Here is a 16731-nt window from a genome sequence, read left to right as displayed (position 1 = left end):
AATCATATTGTGTTACAATACAGAAAATCACAGGATTAGACTTTGATTTTGGTTTTCCCCTATCATGGCCATGTAGCTACAGAAGATAATGATTTATTTCATGGCTAGTTCATAGAAGCTTTCAGATCTTTTTTTAAAAAAGATGTTATTTATTTATTTGACAGAGAAAGCAAAAACACAAACAAGGGGAGCTGAGGAGAGAGGGAGAATCAGGCTCCCTGCTGAGCAGAGAGCCCAACATGGGGCCCCATCCCAGGACCCTGGGATCATGACCTGAGCCAAAGGCAGACACTTAATCGACTGAGTCACCCAGGCGCCCTGAAGCTTTCAGATACTTTATGTGGACCTTGAGCTGAGACTTGATGGACATGGGGACATTATTCTCTTTCCCTATATTCCCTAGCTGACTCAGAGGAAACCAATCCTCCACAATATACTTCTTATTTTGACTACAATGTTCACAGGTAACATCTACTTCTTACCCAGACCTTTGGATTCTTTCTGTAGGTTCTTGATTATAGGGATCTAAATGTCATAATTTGAGAAACTCGGTTGTCACTTCTTCCACAGACCACCAGTGCTATTTTACTGTCAGAAATAGAGTCACCAATGCCTTTAAATATAATCAGATTAAAGAAGAAATCCCATAAACCCAGAACAATATCAGAGAACTCATCCTTAAGATTCTATTTCTCTGAAACCACTCTCAGTATGAGATCTTTATCAGTTAGGCTTCAGCCAGAAGAAGAGAACCAGCAGGAGACAATACCCATATGTGTCTGTACCGGTACATGAGCACATGTGTTGACATGTATATGTGTGCTGATATAGGTTAGTTACAGGGAAACCATCTCATGCAATGGTACTTGCTCACTTGGCAGTCTCTGTAGGACCACGGTCTCCTCATCTGATGCTGGAGCAGGGCAGGAATTCAGGAACAGGAGATCAGGAGCAGCTGAAAGCCATAGACATGGGCCTCAAGCCCCACAGAGACCTACTGAAGCACATGCCTGTTCATTTTCCTCCGACCTTGGGGAAGAGGGTATTCTGCAGAGGCCAGGACCCTTCAGAAAGCACTAACTGCCAAGGCCCTGTACTCTGATTTACGTTGGAGGTCTCCTCCTCAGGGAGGCCACCACATCAAAATTACTGTCGGTCCTTTGGCATCTCTCCACCCCATTTCAACTTTCTGCAGACTACTCACCATTACCTGACAGTTGCTCTGCTTGTCTAGTGTCCCATGGAAGAGCCATGGGAAGAGAGTCCAGTTTGCTGTTCTTTCCCACCTAGTTAAGCAGCTGGCACTTGGACGGTTTCTAGCAAATACCTAATGAATTATTTTTAATCCTCACCCCAGCCTAGGAGGTTGATGCCGTCAGGGGCCTCAGTCTGCAGGAGGGGATGTGGAAACACAGAGAGGTTAGGTCCGTAGCTCCAGGTCATGAACAAATATGGGTGGACCCGGACCAAACACTCAGAGTCAGATCTGGCTTGAAGCCAAGTTCTTTCCACTCCTCCAATGCTGCCCCCGATGGCACAGCCTCTGGCTGCCCCTGGCCCACAGTCTGCCATTGGTCCTTATTTGTCATCTGACTTTGGATCCGGAACATTCTCCACTCACTGTCTCTCCCTGACAGGAGGTCCCAGGGAAGGGTGGGTCTAGCTCTCATGTGCCTCAGCCTCTACCTCAGCTCTTCAGCCCTGAGGACTCCCAGGAAGAGCTACCTTGTCACACAAGGTCCATGTCTGTCCCTCCTCTAATCCCTGGCCCACCGGGGAGTCTACACTCTATCTGTTCCCCAGATGAGATCACTGACAACCAGTGAATGACCCATGGTGAACTTCTCTCTGCCCCAGAACCTGTAGCCTCTCCCAGGTACTAGGCCATACCTGTTTCCTCTAGGCAGCACCAAGCCTGAGCAGAACATTTACAGAGCACCTAAAATGGGCCAGGGTGGGATTTGGTTTCTTACGTTCCTGTTCCCCTCCACCTCATAGTCAGTCATCTTATGAGGCAGAAGCTAGATTTCCACTCGTCACCTGAAGAAATTGGGCCCCCAGAGAGCATGTCCTTGTTTCAGGTCGGACAGCTGGCTGGGAGCTGAAGCCAGCGTTAACCCCGAGTGTCCCTCAGTCCATGGCGTGTGCTCTTGAGAAAGGAGCAGCACTATTCCTGTGCTTCACAATGGAAAACTGGATTCCTTACTAAATTGAGATCTAAAGACTAAAAAGTGCAAGGACTTTGCCCTGCCAAGTGAAGAAGTCGTTAACCTTAAAAATAAAACTGTTGGGGGCTGGGGTGCTTGGGTGGCTCAGCGGTTGAGCGTCTGCCTTCGGCTCAGGGTGTCATTGCAGTCCTGGGATCGAGTCCCACGTTAGGCTCCCTGCGAGGAGCCTGCTTCTCCCCCCTGCTTGTATCTCTACCTCTCTCTGTGTCTCTCATGGATAAATAAATAAAATCTTTAAAAAAAATAAAACCGTCAGTTATATTGCCAGCAAATATGTTTATTTGGGAAAAGCGGATAATTACAATTCAGTACAAGCACCTTATACCAAAACCATAGGCAAGTCCAGAGAACTAAGGAGAGGAAGGTTCTTTTATAGAGAAGGGGTAGCAGTTTTAAACCAGAAGTCCACTGAAGTAAACCGGGATTTGGAAGTAGAGAAGCTTCTCACCGGCTGGGCTGTGATGGTCCCTCATTGGTTGAACTGTGACTGTCTCTCATTGGTATTGTGACTGTCTCTCATCAGCTGGACTGGTATTCTGTCTCATTGGCTGGGCTGTTGCTGGGGAGAGTAGGAAAATCTTCCTCCTGCTGGGTCAGTAAAGCAGTAGCTGAAGTAGTATGCATTTTCAAGGTACCTCTCATCCTGTTGGATTCACGGTTGGCCACAGAGGTAGGGCATAACAGCCTCTGAGGGAAGTTTCCTTTATTAATTTTCCTATATAGTTCATGGCAAGACCCCCTTTCATCTCCACGTACAGCATGAGGCCTCCCTGGTTTCAGAGACCAGCACAGAAGGCTGAATGCTACTAGGAAGACAATTTCTACAACATGGAGTGGATCAAGGAAGAAAGGATGGGCTTACTTCTGATTACCTGCACCTAGGACAACAGTGTCCTTTTAAGGGGACTGACTCAGAAAACCAGTTCAGTAACAGCAGAGAATCTGCTGAGAGCTAAAGCCCACATCTCCTTTGGGACAATGTTCCTGCTTCCCAAGAGCATGTGGGCCTGTGGCCGCGCTCTTCTCTGCACTGAGTGTCTCCTTGTGTACCAGGTTCCCCAGAGTCTGTCCCCATGTAGTGGTCACACAGCATTAAGGAGCCCAGCAATCACTCTTCATCACCCTCAGCATGAACCCACAAATTTCTGGGTGCCACTGTGTCCAGGTCCTGAACACACTGGAAATCTCTGACCTCTTCCGTTCCTCCTTAGGTTCTGTGGAATAGATTATTCAGTCCTTCTATTGTGAGGAGATTCAGGCCAAGGACATGAGGGCACAGGCATGGTGACCCACTCAGGAAGGAGTAAGGCCAACTGTTACTGATGGAGGACAGACAAGTATCTGGGCCTTTGGACCCAGAGGTGGTTTAAGGAGACTTGAGGAGGGGTGACCTTCGCCCCATGTTCTGATCTCCATGCCCTGCTTCCATGACAACTGACCCTGATGTTTAAGGAAAGAGTTTTACATAACATGCAGATCATCTCAGAAGATCAAAAATCAGGGTTCCACAGTCTTGTGCCCTTGGGCGTTCATCAAGTTTCTACTTATACCTTATGATCTGCTTCTAGTTGACTTTCCACGAGTTCATTATCCAATTCATGTAATCACTAAAAGTGATGATCAGGGAACATCAAAGGGGGAATAGAGTGATCTTTCTAGCAAAAGTTCCTTATGTGTGCAGCAGTGGGCTGTCCAGACCTGTGTTTAAACTGTTTTAATCATGACCTTTAACATTCAGCTGCAACAGACTGACAAGTGCAGTCACAGAAGAAATAGTTGAGAAGTGCTGTGCATCTGTCCAAGCACACACTTGGGACCCCTCCTTTTCTCCATTCCTGAGCTGTAGCCATATTGGCCTCCTGGTTCCTGGCACATGGCAGCCTGGGCCCATTTGTGGGCCTTTGTAGCTGGACTTCCCGCTGCCTCAACTCCACTTCCCATGTCTTGTTACCCTTTCCCTCCTCTCCATAAATGCCACCCTCATCATCAGCCCAACAAAAGTAAAACCCTCAGTAGTTCTTCTTCTGCTCTGTTTCTGTCAGAGCTCTAGAATGTGCAGACAATTGGTCCGTTTCCTGGTTCTGCGTGGTTCTACGTGGGGAGGGATGAATACTTGTCTACCTGTATTCACTCCCCGTTTTTCTCACTGCTGGAACCCTGACTTTGTCTTGGGTGGCCATTGTGTCCTTCAATAAATATTCCCCTCCTCAGACTCCTTTACAGCCAGGGATGAGCCTGTGAGATCACACACACACACACACACACACACACACACACACACAGACACGTCTTAATACACTTCTATTTTGGAAAAGTATCATGATGAAAAATGGAATTCTTGTGGTTCCAAATTCTGTTCCAATCATTCCAATCTTTGAAAACTTTTTTGGAGTTTCAAATATCTGAATGTGTTACATGACTGCTAAAAAGTTGTATGGAATGCTACATAAAGGCAAGCATTCTTTGGAATCAACGATCCAGTCATGATGAATCAACTCACCATTAGAATATTTTCTTATACACCAGTCCTTTAAAAATCTTCGTTCATCATGGAAAATAGATTTTCTAAAATCTGCATGTTTTTCTGGTTTCATTCCACATTCGAGTAAAATATTTTTGTTTTATTAAAATTAGAAGCTGTAGTACTTTTGCAATTTATTAAATGGTACCTTTTTATTCTCTTGCTTGCCCTCATGTTCAGTACTTCCTAAAATATCTAATACTTCCTTTCATTAAAAATTATTTATTTATTTATTTGAGAGAATGAGCGAGAGAGAGAAAGAGAAGACTGTACAAGCTGGGAAGGAGGAAGAGGGAGAAGCAAGCGCCCTGCTGAGCAGGGAACCTGATTCAGGGCTCCATCCCAGGATCCTGGGATCATGACCTGAGCCAAACTGAGCTACACAGATGCCCCTCATTTTTTTTTCTTTTTTCTTTTTTTTCCCCTCATTTTTTTCTCACAATTCAAAGAAGATTCTATAGTTTGTTCTGGATTTGATGATAAGAGCTCATTCATTTTCAGTAGCTGGGATACATTTTTCCTGTCAAACGTAAAACTGGCTGACTTCTATAATTTTCACAAATTTTCACTTCTTTTCCTAAACATTGCACCATGTTCTTTTTTGATGCCTTATTTCCATTAAATAATTGTAGTATAATTTACAAATATATTTTTAAATCACTATAACCTAGAGTAAATGTAGCATATAATATGTACCTAAGTAATTTATATCAACTATCTATAGGCATCTGAATTAAAATATTAAATACCTAGATACACACAAGAAATTTTATAAAATACAAAGATCAATAATTACAGACAGAAAATTACATACCAGGTTTCTGACATTTGTGATTAAAAAAACTCATGAAAAATAAATTTCTAAAAGTGAAGTGAGCACCAGGGTTTCTGGTGGCTCATTTGGTTAAATTTCCACTCTTGGTTTCAGCTCAGGTCCATGATCTCAGGGTTATGAGATCGAACCCTTCATCAGGTTCTGCACTGGGCATGAAACCTGTCTGGGACCCTCTCTCTCTAATAAAAATTAAGTGGGCAATCATTATAATATTCATAATTGTTTTATTTTTTTAAAGATTTTATTTATTTCTTCATGAGACACAGAGAAAGGCAGAAAGATAGGCAGAGGGAGAAGCAGGCTCCACTTAGGGAGCCTGATGAAGGACTCAATCCCAGGACCTTGGGATCACAACCTGAGCAGAGGCTCAACCACTGAGCCACCCAGGTACCCCGTAATCGTTTTAAGTGAATAAAGTATAAAAGTTTTCTGGTAACATTTTTGCCAGTAAAGGATATTTTTTCAGGAAATGTTTCATCAAATTTAATTTTTGAAAAGTCAAAGTTTAATAATGAATAAAATGTAAATAACTTACTAAGTACTCTTAATAGCGTGGTGAGCTTCAGGAACCACAAGGAGCCTCAAGTTTGAGGCTGAGGCTGTTGAGGGATGAGGCTGAATGGATTTTAAAGGGACCAGATCATGACACACAGTGAAGTTTGAATAGTAACCTCTGAAATTTGTCTCCAAACTTGTTCTTCGGGTACTCTAAAAAAATGTTGGTAAACCTTTACGCATCTTTTTTAAAAATGATTTTATTTATTTGAGAGAGAGAGGGAGAGAAGCAGGCAGAGGGAGAAGGAGAAACAGGCTCCCCACAGAGCAGGGAACCTGAAGCAGGGCTCCATCTCAGGACCCCAGGATCGTTAACCTGAACTGAAGGCAGATGTTTAACAGACTGAGCCACCCAGGGATCTCGTTATGCATTTTGATTGCCAAGTGCTTCAGTGGTTCCTAAGATTTTGTATGTGGAGCACTTCACTTGTTGCAACCTAGTCCTGGCCCTGCTCTGCCTGAGCCTGTGAACTTCACATTGTGTGAGACCTTCATGCTTAACCACCTTCATGCTCAGGGCAGATTTTCTGCCAGTGCAGCATACTCCTAAGTCATGCGCTTCCTAAAGTGTAGATGTGTGGAGTACAGACCATCTGATCTTCTTCACTTCTTTCTCCCTCAATGTCTACCAGAGTACCCAGTGTTAGAAAACCCTCTAGGAACATTTGTTGAATGAAGGAAACATTATAACAAGTGCCTGGGGATTACCTCAAATCCTCACAGGAACTTTGTTTCCCAGCAAGGTGATTTTCAGACTCTAGAATAAAGGTGTTCAAAATAAGAAAGGTGTCATAGAGATGCACCAGTGTTGTGGGCAGGGAAAGCCATCTCCCCAGACAGGAATGTCCAGGCCACAAGGACTTTGTGACATCATCTGTCCCCAGATTGCCATTTTACAGACACACAAATGAGCCCCCAAGAAGAGAAGGACCCACCCAAGGTCATAGGCAGCTAGAGCCAGAGCAGAGTCTGGAAGTCAAGTCTGCACGCTGCCTAGTGCATATATTGCTTCTTGCCCATACCCACGAGAGTTGTGTGTTTGAGATGTGGCCTCTCTGATCACTTGGGGCAATATTTCTATAAGCACACTCATCCGTGCCTCCACCCTATTCCTCTAGTACAAAATCTGGTTTGTTGAGCCCAGAAAGAATAAGTCCTCACCAACTGCTCTGACAAATTAAATGTTGCTACAGCAGCAATAAGAATAGCATGTCTAGGAATCTCACAACTGGGCAGCCGGGGTGGCTCAGCGGTTTAGCGCCACCTTCAGCCCAGGGTGTGATCCTGGATACCTGGAATCGAGTCCCAAGTCAGGCTCCCTGCATGGAGCTTGTTTCTCCCTCTGCCTGTGTCTCTGCCTCTCTCTGCGTGTCTCTCATGAATAAATAGATAAAATTTAAGAGGAAAAAAAGGAATCTCACAACTAATTTCCCATCTTAAAAGCACCTCCAAAATCACTCTGCAAAAACCTCCATAATTAGCAGTCATTTCAGAAGTTAGGGTCTATTTTTTAAGAGTTTTATTTATTTATTTGAGAGAGAGAGAGAAGGGGTAGAAGGAAAGAGAGTCTTAAGCAGGATTCATGCTGAGTGGGGAGTCTGACGTGGGGCTTGATCTCATGATCCTGAGATAATGACCTGAGTTGAAGTCAAGAGCCAGGTGCTTAACCGACTGTGCCACCCAGGTGCCCCAGTTAGGGTATCTTTTTTTAACTCTAAAGTATAGGAAACTGAACTGTCATGCTTAATAGTTCATATAGCACATCAGGCAATCTTGCTAGTTTATGTTAAGAAAGGTAAGATCAAATCTGCTGTGAGGGCTCACCTAAATGCCAGCTGATAAACGAACAATAGGAAGGTTAAACAAAACTGCCCAGATAAGCAGCTCACCTACCTCAAAGCCCCACTGTGGCAAATTCCACCTGGTCATAGGATAAGTATGTTCCCAGAGTGATCGATGAATATGCCTGTTTAGCTGCCTACTCTGGGGTCCCTTCTCTGCTGTAGGAATTCCACGTGTCTGCCTTCAAACAATGGCCATCCCATGCCTTTGTCATATGATGAGGTGGCTGGGCTGAAGTGCAATTGCCACAGTATCCACTCTTGTGTGTTTCTGGGTAGAGGAGAACGCAAGGGAGATTCTTGGGGATTTTCAGGGACAGAGGGGAGCAGTGACCGTTTTGTGGCTTCTGCACTTTGTGATTAATCTGTTGATTCACCTAACTGGTTGTTCTTTCTTCCTCGGATGTGACTTTAGCTTCTCTGACTCCAGGCCTGGGAGTGTGAGTTCCATTCCCTTCCAAAGCCTCTGCTTCTATAGGTTACCCTTGCCTGTAAGGTCAGAGGCAATAATGGCCATGGGGTTCTGTTAATCGGTGTGCAGTTCCAGCTGGTGCTTGTAGGTGCCAGCCTGGCCTGGTCTCCCCTTCTTGAATGTTCACTCTGCTTCAGCATTCTATGTGAGACAATAGCCTTACAGACAATGTGACTACCTCCAAATACCATATAAGGCCAACTCCATGTAACAGCTCCTTTTATGATATATTATGTATATTTAAAGTTATGTATTATATATGAATATATGTGTACATACATAGACATACACATATATGTATATGTCCTATTGGTTTTACTTTCTCTGATTGTGGCTGATACTGATTCTGGTGCTGAGAGAGGTTTCAGAGAAGGCTAAATTTAAGGATAATTCTCTGAATTGGTCCTGCAGTTTCTGGAATATCTTTTTAATCCCTTTAGATTTAAAGCATTAGCACCCCTGTTTCCAGTGTTAAAGAGTCTACTTATAGTGTGTGACAGGAAGTGGCAAAGAGTCATTCAATTTACAAATTTTATCTCCCTTTAATCAAGTGCTTGTAAAAAACCAGGCTTTGGGTTACCAAGTGTTTGCTACCTTCGAACATTCTAGATACAATGAAAAGTATCACAGAGTCAGTTGGTGGCTTCTTAAATGTGTTTGAGGATCAGAGAAAGACAATGATGAGCACGAGTTCTCACATTTCCAGCTCAAGGTCTAAGATAGTACCTGCAGGATTCTCAGTTTGCCTTCAAAGGAGCCATTATGTCCAGTAATTACACTACTGAGATTTGGGAAAACCAGACCCAAAGTATAATCCTCTAAGGGTATCAATGTCTAAATTTGGGCTGCTATCCTAGAATACTGGCAACAAGCTTAAACAAGAGACATTTACTGCTATCATTTCTGGAGTCTGGAAAGTCCAGGATCACGGTGGCAGCAAGGTCAAGTTCTGATGAGGGACCTCTTTCTGGTTTCCCCACCTAGCAGCCCTCATGAAGGCTCCACTCTTATGACCTAATTACCTCCTAAATGCCCCATCTCTATTACATTAGGGGTTAGGATTCCAATATATGAATTTGGGGGGATGCAAACATTCAATCCACAACACTGAATTACAACACATTGAATCCCAAATTCATAGGATGTCTACTATTACTATTAGGGCACAGAGTAGAAAGGAACAGAATCTTGACATTATAATTGGGGTATATTCGTCCATTCCCATGAAGTTGTTTGCCTTGACCCCCTAAGTTCTGTGAGTGTTCTCTGCTAGTAAGCACTCTACCACTCATGCACAAGAAGATTAATTTTCTCTTTTTCTGAAGAACCTGACCTAGGTTTTCTGAGCTAGTCCCCTTCCAGGACACTCAGATCCTCCTCAGGAGTTGCACCTTCCATCCCTTTTTGCTTCTAGAACTATAACTAGACTCAAGTCCTGACAGGTACAGAGAGTGAGGCACACCCTGTTACCCACTGAGACTGTGCAATAACAGAAAAACTAAGTTTTTTGTTCTAATACATATAGCCAGCAACTGGGAGTAATTGTTTGGGAATGGTCCTTATGGGTAGAGGATGAAAGTGGAAAAAATATAAAGTTGGATCAAGCCAAATTTCTTAATTTGGAATTAAAAAAAGATTTTATCTATGTATTTGAGAGAGAGAAAGAGCACACGCATGCAAGAACAGTAGTGGAGGGGAAGAGCAGAAGGAGAGGGAGAAGCAGATTCCATTGAGCAGGGGGCCCAACTCTGCGTTTGATCCCAGGATCCTGGGATGATGACCTGACCTGAAGGCAGACACCTAACTGACTGAGCCACCCAGGTGCCCCTAATTTGGAATTATTAAAATGAGGTTGGGAATTAAATATTTTTGCTTTTTGGGCTGGCTCCAGTAGTTTGCTTGATTGGTTGAGTGAAATAAGACCAACAGTGACCTACTCTAAATTAAGGAGAAATGTAAGAACTTCCTTGGTGGATTGTGGCGTGAGGTATCCAAAGGTTCTGGGAAATTATATTAGAGTGAATTTTTCTTTTTTTTTTATTGGTGTTCAATTTGCCAACATACAGAATAACACCCAGTGCTCATCCCATCAAGTGCCCCCCTCAGTGCCTGTCACCCAGTCACCCCCATCCCCCGCCCACCTCCCTTTCTACCACCCCTAGTTCGTTTCACAGAGTTAGGAGTCTCTCATGTTCTATCTCCCTTTCTGATATTTCCCACTCATTTTTTCTCCTTTCTCCTTTATTCCCTTTCACTATTTTTTATATTCGCCAAATGAATGAGACCATATAATGTTTGTCCTTCTCCAATTGACTTATTTCACTCAGCATAATACCCTCCAGTTCCATCCACGTCGAAGCAAATGGTGGGTATTTGTCGTTTCTAATGGCTGAGGAATATTCCATTGTATACATAGACCACATCTTCTTTATCCATTCATCTTTCGATGGGCACCGAGGCTTCTTCCACAATTTGGCTATTGTGGACATTGCTGCTAGAAACATCGGGGTGCAGGTGTCCCGGCGTTTCACTGCATCTGTATCTTTGGGGTAAATCCCCAGCAGTGCAATTGCTGGGTCATAGGGCAGATCTATTTTTAATGCTTTGAGGAACCTCCACACAGTTTTCCAGAGTGGCTGCACCAGTTCACATTTTTTTTTTAAGGCCTTAGTAACCTCTTTATTTTTTTTAATAATAAATTTATTTTTTATTGGTGTTCAATTGGCCAACATACAAAATAACACCCAGGGCTCATCCCGTCAAGTGCCCCCCTCAGTGCCCGTCACCCATTCACCTCCACCGCCCCCCGCCCTCCTCCCCTTCCACCACCCCTAGTTCGTTTCCCAGAGTTAGGAGTCTCTCATGTTCTGTCTCCCTTTCTGATATTTCCCACACATTTCTTCTCCCTTCCCTTATATTCTCTTTCACTATTATTTATATTCCCCAAATAAATGAGAACATATAATGTTTGTCCTTCTCCGATTGACTTATTTCACTCAGCATAATACCCTCCAGTTCCATCCACGTTGAAGCAAATGGTGGGTATTTGTCATTTCTAATGGCTGAGTAATACTCCATTGTATACATAAACCACATCTTCTTTATCCATTCATCTGCTGATGGACACCGAGGTAGAGTGTATTTTTCATTTAATATTTGCTCATCTACCTCTGGACATTCCAGGTGACACATCTTTCACCAAGGCTGAGAAAAATTAATTATAATGGGAGTCCCAACATCTTTGAAGAGCTCTATGGAAAGTTCTAACATCCATAAGTACAATGGTCATGATTGGAATCTGAGGAGCCAGAGCCAAGTGGCACCACTTACCAGCCAAAGACCAAGCAGGCAGTTCTCATAATGAACATCAGAGCTGGTATGATAATCAGAGTAGTCTGACTCCCAGAGAACTTTGGCACTGATAGTTGATCATGGAGTTTCTAGAAATGAAATAGATGTGCAGCATATTAACTCCCTTATCTTACTGGAAATATTCTACATTTAGGAATAGAGAGAAGAGTTTAATTCCTGAAACAGAGAGACATGACTTTCCAAAAACATATTTACAAGACAGATTATGACGTGAATAATTAGTATTTGCTTGAGCTTGTGTGATATATTTATGTCTTTCATATTGCTTTTAGGTTCATGGTAGTGACTATCCATCCTATTTTGGATTTAGTAATTGTTGATTAATTTAGGAATTGTACCAGGTGGAGCCTTTTGCCAGCAGATGTCAATAAGGAATTAAATGTACAAGGCATATTTGGTGTGTGTGGGGGTAATGTCTGTGAAGGATAAAGGGGAGAGAGGACAGGAGAAGGTAGGGAGAGCCTTCAGGTCATACTGTTGATTTAACATCTGTGAGAGGACAAGGCAGAGGATTGGGTATGAAGAATCTTGAGCAGCAGTGCAGCTATGAGAGAGTCTTGGCCAGGCCTGTGGGGACCTCTGGTCCCATGATTTCCCATAGAGGAGACCCACGTGGGACAGCTGGCCAGTGCCTAAAGTCCCCCATCTTTCTCAGTCACTGGCTGGGGACAGCCTGGGAAGAACATGGCCTCAGCTCAAGTGCTGCAGCAGATCTCTAACGCACCACAGCTGGAAGCTCTCTGCTAACTTCCCTCCTGGCAGGATCACCCATTGCTTCCTGGTGGAGATGCCTACCCCTCACCTTCATTGCTGCCAGAGGAATGTATCTAGATTACAGATGTACAAGGCTGCCCAGGCATACACCTCAGGATTTGGTGTTTGAAATGACACACTTGGAAAAAGATATTTCCGGTGACTTTAATGCTTTGTGGGTGCGTTAGAACTCAGAACAAGGCCAGCAAGTGGACAGCTTCCACTGGCAGAATGCTATTGTAGTCAATCATAATAAATGTAGAATCATTCACTAAGATTTTAAGAGGGTCAAATATTAATACAGAAATGAAAAGCTCAGGAGGAACTGAAATTATTTGCTTTATTATTTATTTATTTATTTATTTATTTATTTATTTATTTATATTTTTTATTTGCTTTATTTAAAGCAGGGTTTGAATCCTCAGACATACAGAAATGCTTATGATATTCCCGAGAGGGGCCTTTTACACTGGTTAAACCAAAGGATATCCGATTTGCTGAAAATGGACAAGTTTTCGTGAAGGACTTTGGTTGATTAAGAAAATGTCAAGTTTTTGGGGTGCCTGGTGGCTCAGTGGTTAAGCATCTGCCTTTGGCTCATGTTCCCGGGGTCCTGGGATCAAGTCCCGCATCAGGCTCCTCATGTGGAGCCTGCTTCTCCCTCTGCCTATGTCTCTGCCTCTCTTTCTGTGTCTCTCCTGAATAAATAAATAAAATCTTAAAAAAAAAAAAAGAAAATCGCAAGTCTGACTTACACGAAGATATTTATTGCATAATGAATAGGTTATTAGGTAGTACTTTAATACTGTGAAAGCTAGTTCTCACTGAATCCCCACACCTGTTCAGGTGCAAGTCTATGTCTGTTAGGGAAGTGAGCACACACCCTCCATTACCCACACTCCTGCCCTCTTAATTTTCAAAACAGCCACAGGAAGAAGATACTGTTTATATGTACATTTTATGGATGTAAAAACCAAGAAAGGGAATTTAGATAGTTTGCTCCAGTTAGTCAGAAGTAAAGGGGTTGCATCTAGGCCTGAGTCTGGAGGCTGCACCCTAAACACTATTCCATAGGACCCTTTGTGAGTTGAGTATAGAATTTCTCATTTACAGAAAAATAATGAAACAGAATAGTACCCAGGATAACTTGTGTCTGCTTAAACTACCCCCCCCCACCTTATTCTGCTCTGCTGTAGATAAAATGAGCAAATCTAGAGTTGCCTGGGCGGCTCAGTGGGTTAAGCCTCTGACTCTTGATTTCACCTCAAGTCTTGATCTCAGGGTTATGAGTTCAAGTCCCGAACTGGGCTCCATGCTGGGTGTGGAGCCTATTTAAAAAAAAATAAAATAAACAAATTTAAACCAGGATAGCCCCCTGCAATTGTATACCAAGTGTCATGGATAAGAGTACTTTTTGGTGAGGAGAGCCAGTAGATACAGTCAAATTAGCAAAGAAGTGAAAGTTCTCTGGATGATAAGAAGCCACCACAGAGCCCGGTTCTTCCATATGCAGAATAAGTCAGTTTGGATGCTTCTTTTTTAAAAAATAAATTTATTTTTTATTGGTGTTCAATTTGTCAACATATAGAATAATACCCAGTGCTCATCCCGTCAAGTGCCCACCTCAGTACCCACCACCCAGTCACCCCCACCCCCTGCCCACCTCCCCTTCCACCACCCCTAGTTCGTTTCCCAGAGTTAGGAGTCTCTCATGTTCTGTCTCCCTTTCTGATATTTCCCACTCATTTTTTTTCTCCTTTCCCCTTTATTCCCTTTCACTATTTTTTATATTCCCCAAATGAATGAGACCATATCATGTTTGTCCTTCTCCGATTGACTTACTTCACTCAGCATAATACCCTCCAGTTCCATCCACGTCGAAGCAAATGGTGGGTATTTGTCGTTTCTAATGGCTGAGGAATACTCCATTGTATACAGAGACCACACCTTCTTGATCCATTCATCTTTCGATGGACACCGAGGCTCCTTCCACAGTTTAGCTACTGTGGACATTCCTGCCAGAAACATTGGGGTGCAGGTGTCCCGGCGTTTCACTGCATCTGTATCTTTGGGGTAAATCCCCAGCAGTGCCATTGTATTCATTTGGGGAATATAAACATAGTGAGAGGGAATAAAGGGGAAAGGAGAAAAAAATGGGTGGGAAATATCAGAAATGGAGACCGAACAAATTGAACACCAATAAAAAATAAATTAAAAAATAAAAAATAAAAAATAAAAAAAATACGGGACACCAGTTTTGATTTATTCCCTCTTAGCTCCAAATTCACAATTCTAGCTTAACCGGTTGAAAAATGTTCTGGTTCCTTTAAATGTTTTTTCCTGTGGCTTGTGTGACCGAGTTCTGCCTGCAGGGGACGCCTAAAACGCAGCAGGAAAGACTTGCTTCCTGGTTCTGGCAGGGCAGGCTCTTGAGGAGGCCCCCGGCTTGTCCAGCAGCTGGCTCCGCACCACACACTGCTTCTCAGAGGACGGATAGCTGCAGGGCAGTGTGGTCAGCCGCTCCCCATGGCCTGCAGCTTCCCTTACACTCCTCGGGGCAGTAGTATAAATTTACTTTTTATTGGTGTTCAATTGGCCAACATGTAGCGTAACCCCCAGTGCTCATCCCGTCAAGTGCCCCCCTCAGTGCCCGTCACCCAGTCACCCCCGCCCCCCGCCCACCTCCCCTTCCACCACCCCTAGTTCGTTTCCCAGAGTTAGGAGTCTCTCATGTGCTGTCTCCCTTTCTGATATTTCCCACTCACTTTTTCTCCTTTCCTTGGGGCAGTAGTAATACATCAGCGTCTTCTCCCATGGCAACTCCCGGTGCACAGCACTCCCAGACCCCCCAGGGGGCGTATTTCCAGGAACTCCCAGAGGGCACATTCTAGAAAGTTCCACTTGAGAGGCGTTACTGCCGTTGTGTGAGGTGCTCGACGGGCTCCTGGAACAAGGTGAGGGTTTTCCCGCTGGGAGTGTGGATTCTTTTTCCCTGGGGGCTCTCTGTGCCCTGGATGTGCCTTTTCCTTGGCTGTGGTATGTTCCCGGGGGATCTACTTCAGCCTGTGGAGACATTTGCTTGGTTGTGATCTGAATTCAGGGGGAGGCACGTCCTGGGCAGGTTATCTCCGCCATGTTGGAGAGGAGGCTGTTCCTCGGTTTTGTCTCTGAGTTCTGTGAGGGCCTTTCTTTGTGGAACTCTCTCAGGACCCGTGTGGGGGCGCGACTTTGGGTGATTATCTTAGTCCTATACAGAGGCGGCATTTGGTTCAAGGTTTCGGGGATTTGGGTTTTGGTGGCGAGGAGCAGGGCGGGGGCGGGGTGGCTGCCACAGGGGAGGCCGAGAGGGTGAGCGGTGGGGAGTGTTTCCGGGGGATCCATTCGAGCTCTGTGAGGGGAATGTTTCCTGGGGTGCATTACCCCAGCCCTTGGGTTCCTCTCCCTGAGGGCTTCTACCTCAGCCTGTGAGACACTGTCCTTGGTGCTTAGCTCAGCACCAGGGGGCACTCTTCCTTGGGTGCTTGTGTCAGCCATGATGACGCTGGGCTTTTTGGGTGTGTTCGGCTGATGCCAGGTGAGGTCTCAGAGTCCCGTGTGGCTTTCCAGGGTGCTTGGTCACCTCCTGTGGGGTGCTGGTCCTTGGATGCTTTAAGACTGGAGGGAAATATCCCTGGGGGGCTCCGTCTGAGAACTTTACCTTGGGTGCTTTGTCAGCACTGGGGCTTTGGGCTCTTTCTTGGGGCTCCTCTGAGGTCTGGGTTGCTGAGACTCTCCCTGAGAAGGTCCATCTCTGCCCAGAAGGGGGGCTGTGCCTTCAGTGCCCCTTCTCAGCCCTAGGTGAGATGCTTTCCTTGGGCACTTCATCTCCCTCAGGTAGGGGGTAGGGGCTACACTTCCTTGGCTAGGGTATCTCAGCCCTGGTTGGGGAGCATTTGGGGGGCTCTATGTTGGCCTTAGGGGGTGGATTCTCCCTGATATGGGTGTCTCAGCCTTTGTGGTGAGGTCTTAGTTGGGTGCTGTAATGCACATTGGGGTGGTTTGTTCTTACTTGGATGCTCTGTCTCAGCCGGGGGTGGAGTACTTCTCTTGATTTGTGTATCTGTCTTGCAGGGGTTCAATCTAAATTTTTAAGTATGAGTTTGGGCATCAAGGTG

General features: G+C 44.5%; 1 pseudogene; it reads right to left on the bottom strand.

Moving 5' to 3' along the window:
- Positions 1-16111, bottom strand: part of LOC129518098 (alpha-1,6-mannosyl-glycoprotein 2-beta-N-acetylglucosaminyltransferase-like) — a 50676-nt pseudogene extending 34565 nt beyond the window's left edge.
- Between the last annotated feature and the right edge of the window lie 620 nt (positions 16112-16731).

This window comes from Nyctereutes procyonoides, unplaced genomic scaffold (assembly GCF_905146905.1).
Source record: "Nyctereutes procyonoides isolate TBG_1078 unplaced genomic scaffold, NYPRO_anot_genome, whole genome shotgun sequence".
Classification (NCBI taxonomy): domain Eukaryota; kingdom Metazoa; phylum Chordata; class Mammalia; order Carnivora; family Canidae; genus Nyctereutes; species Nyctereutes procyonoides.
This window is presented reverse-complemented; position numbering and strand designations above follow the sequence as displayed.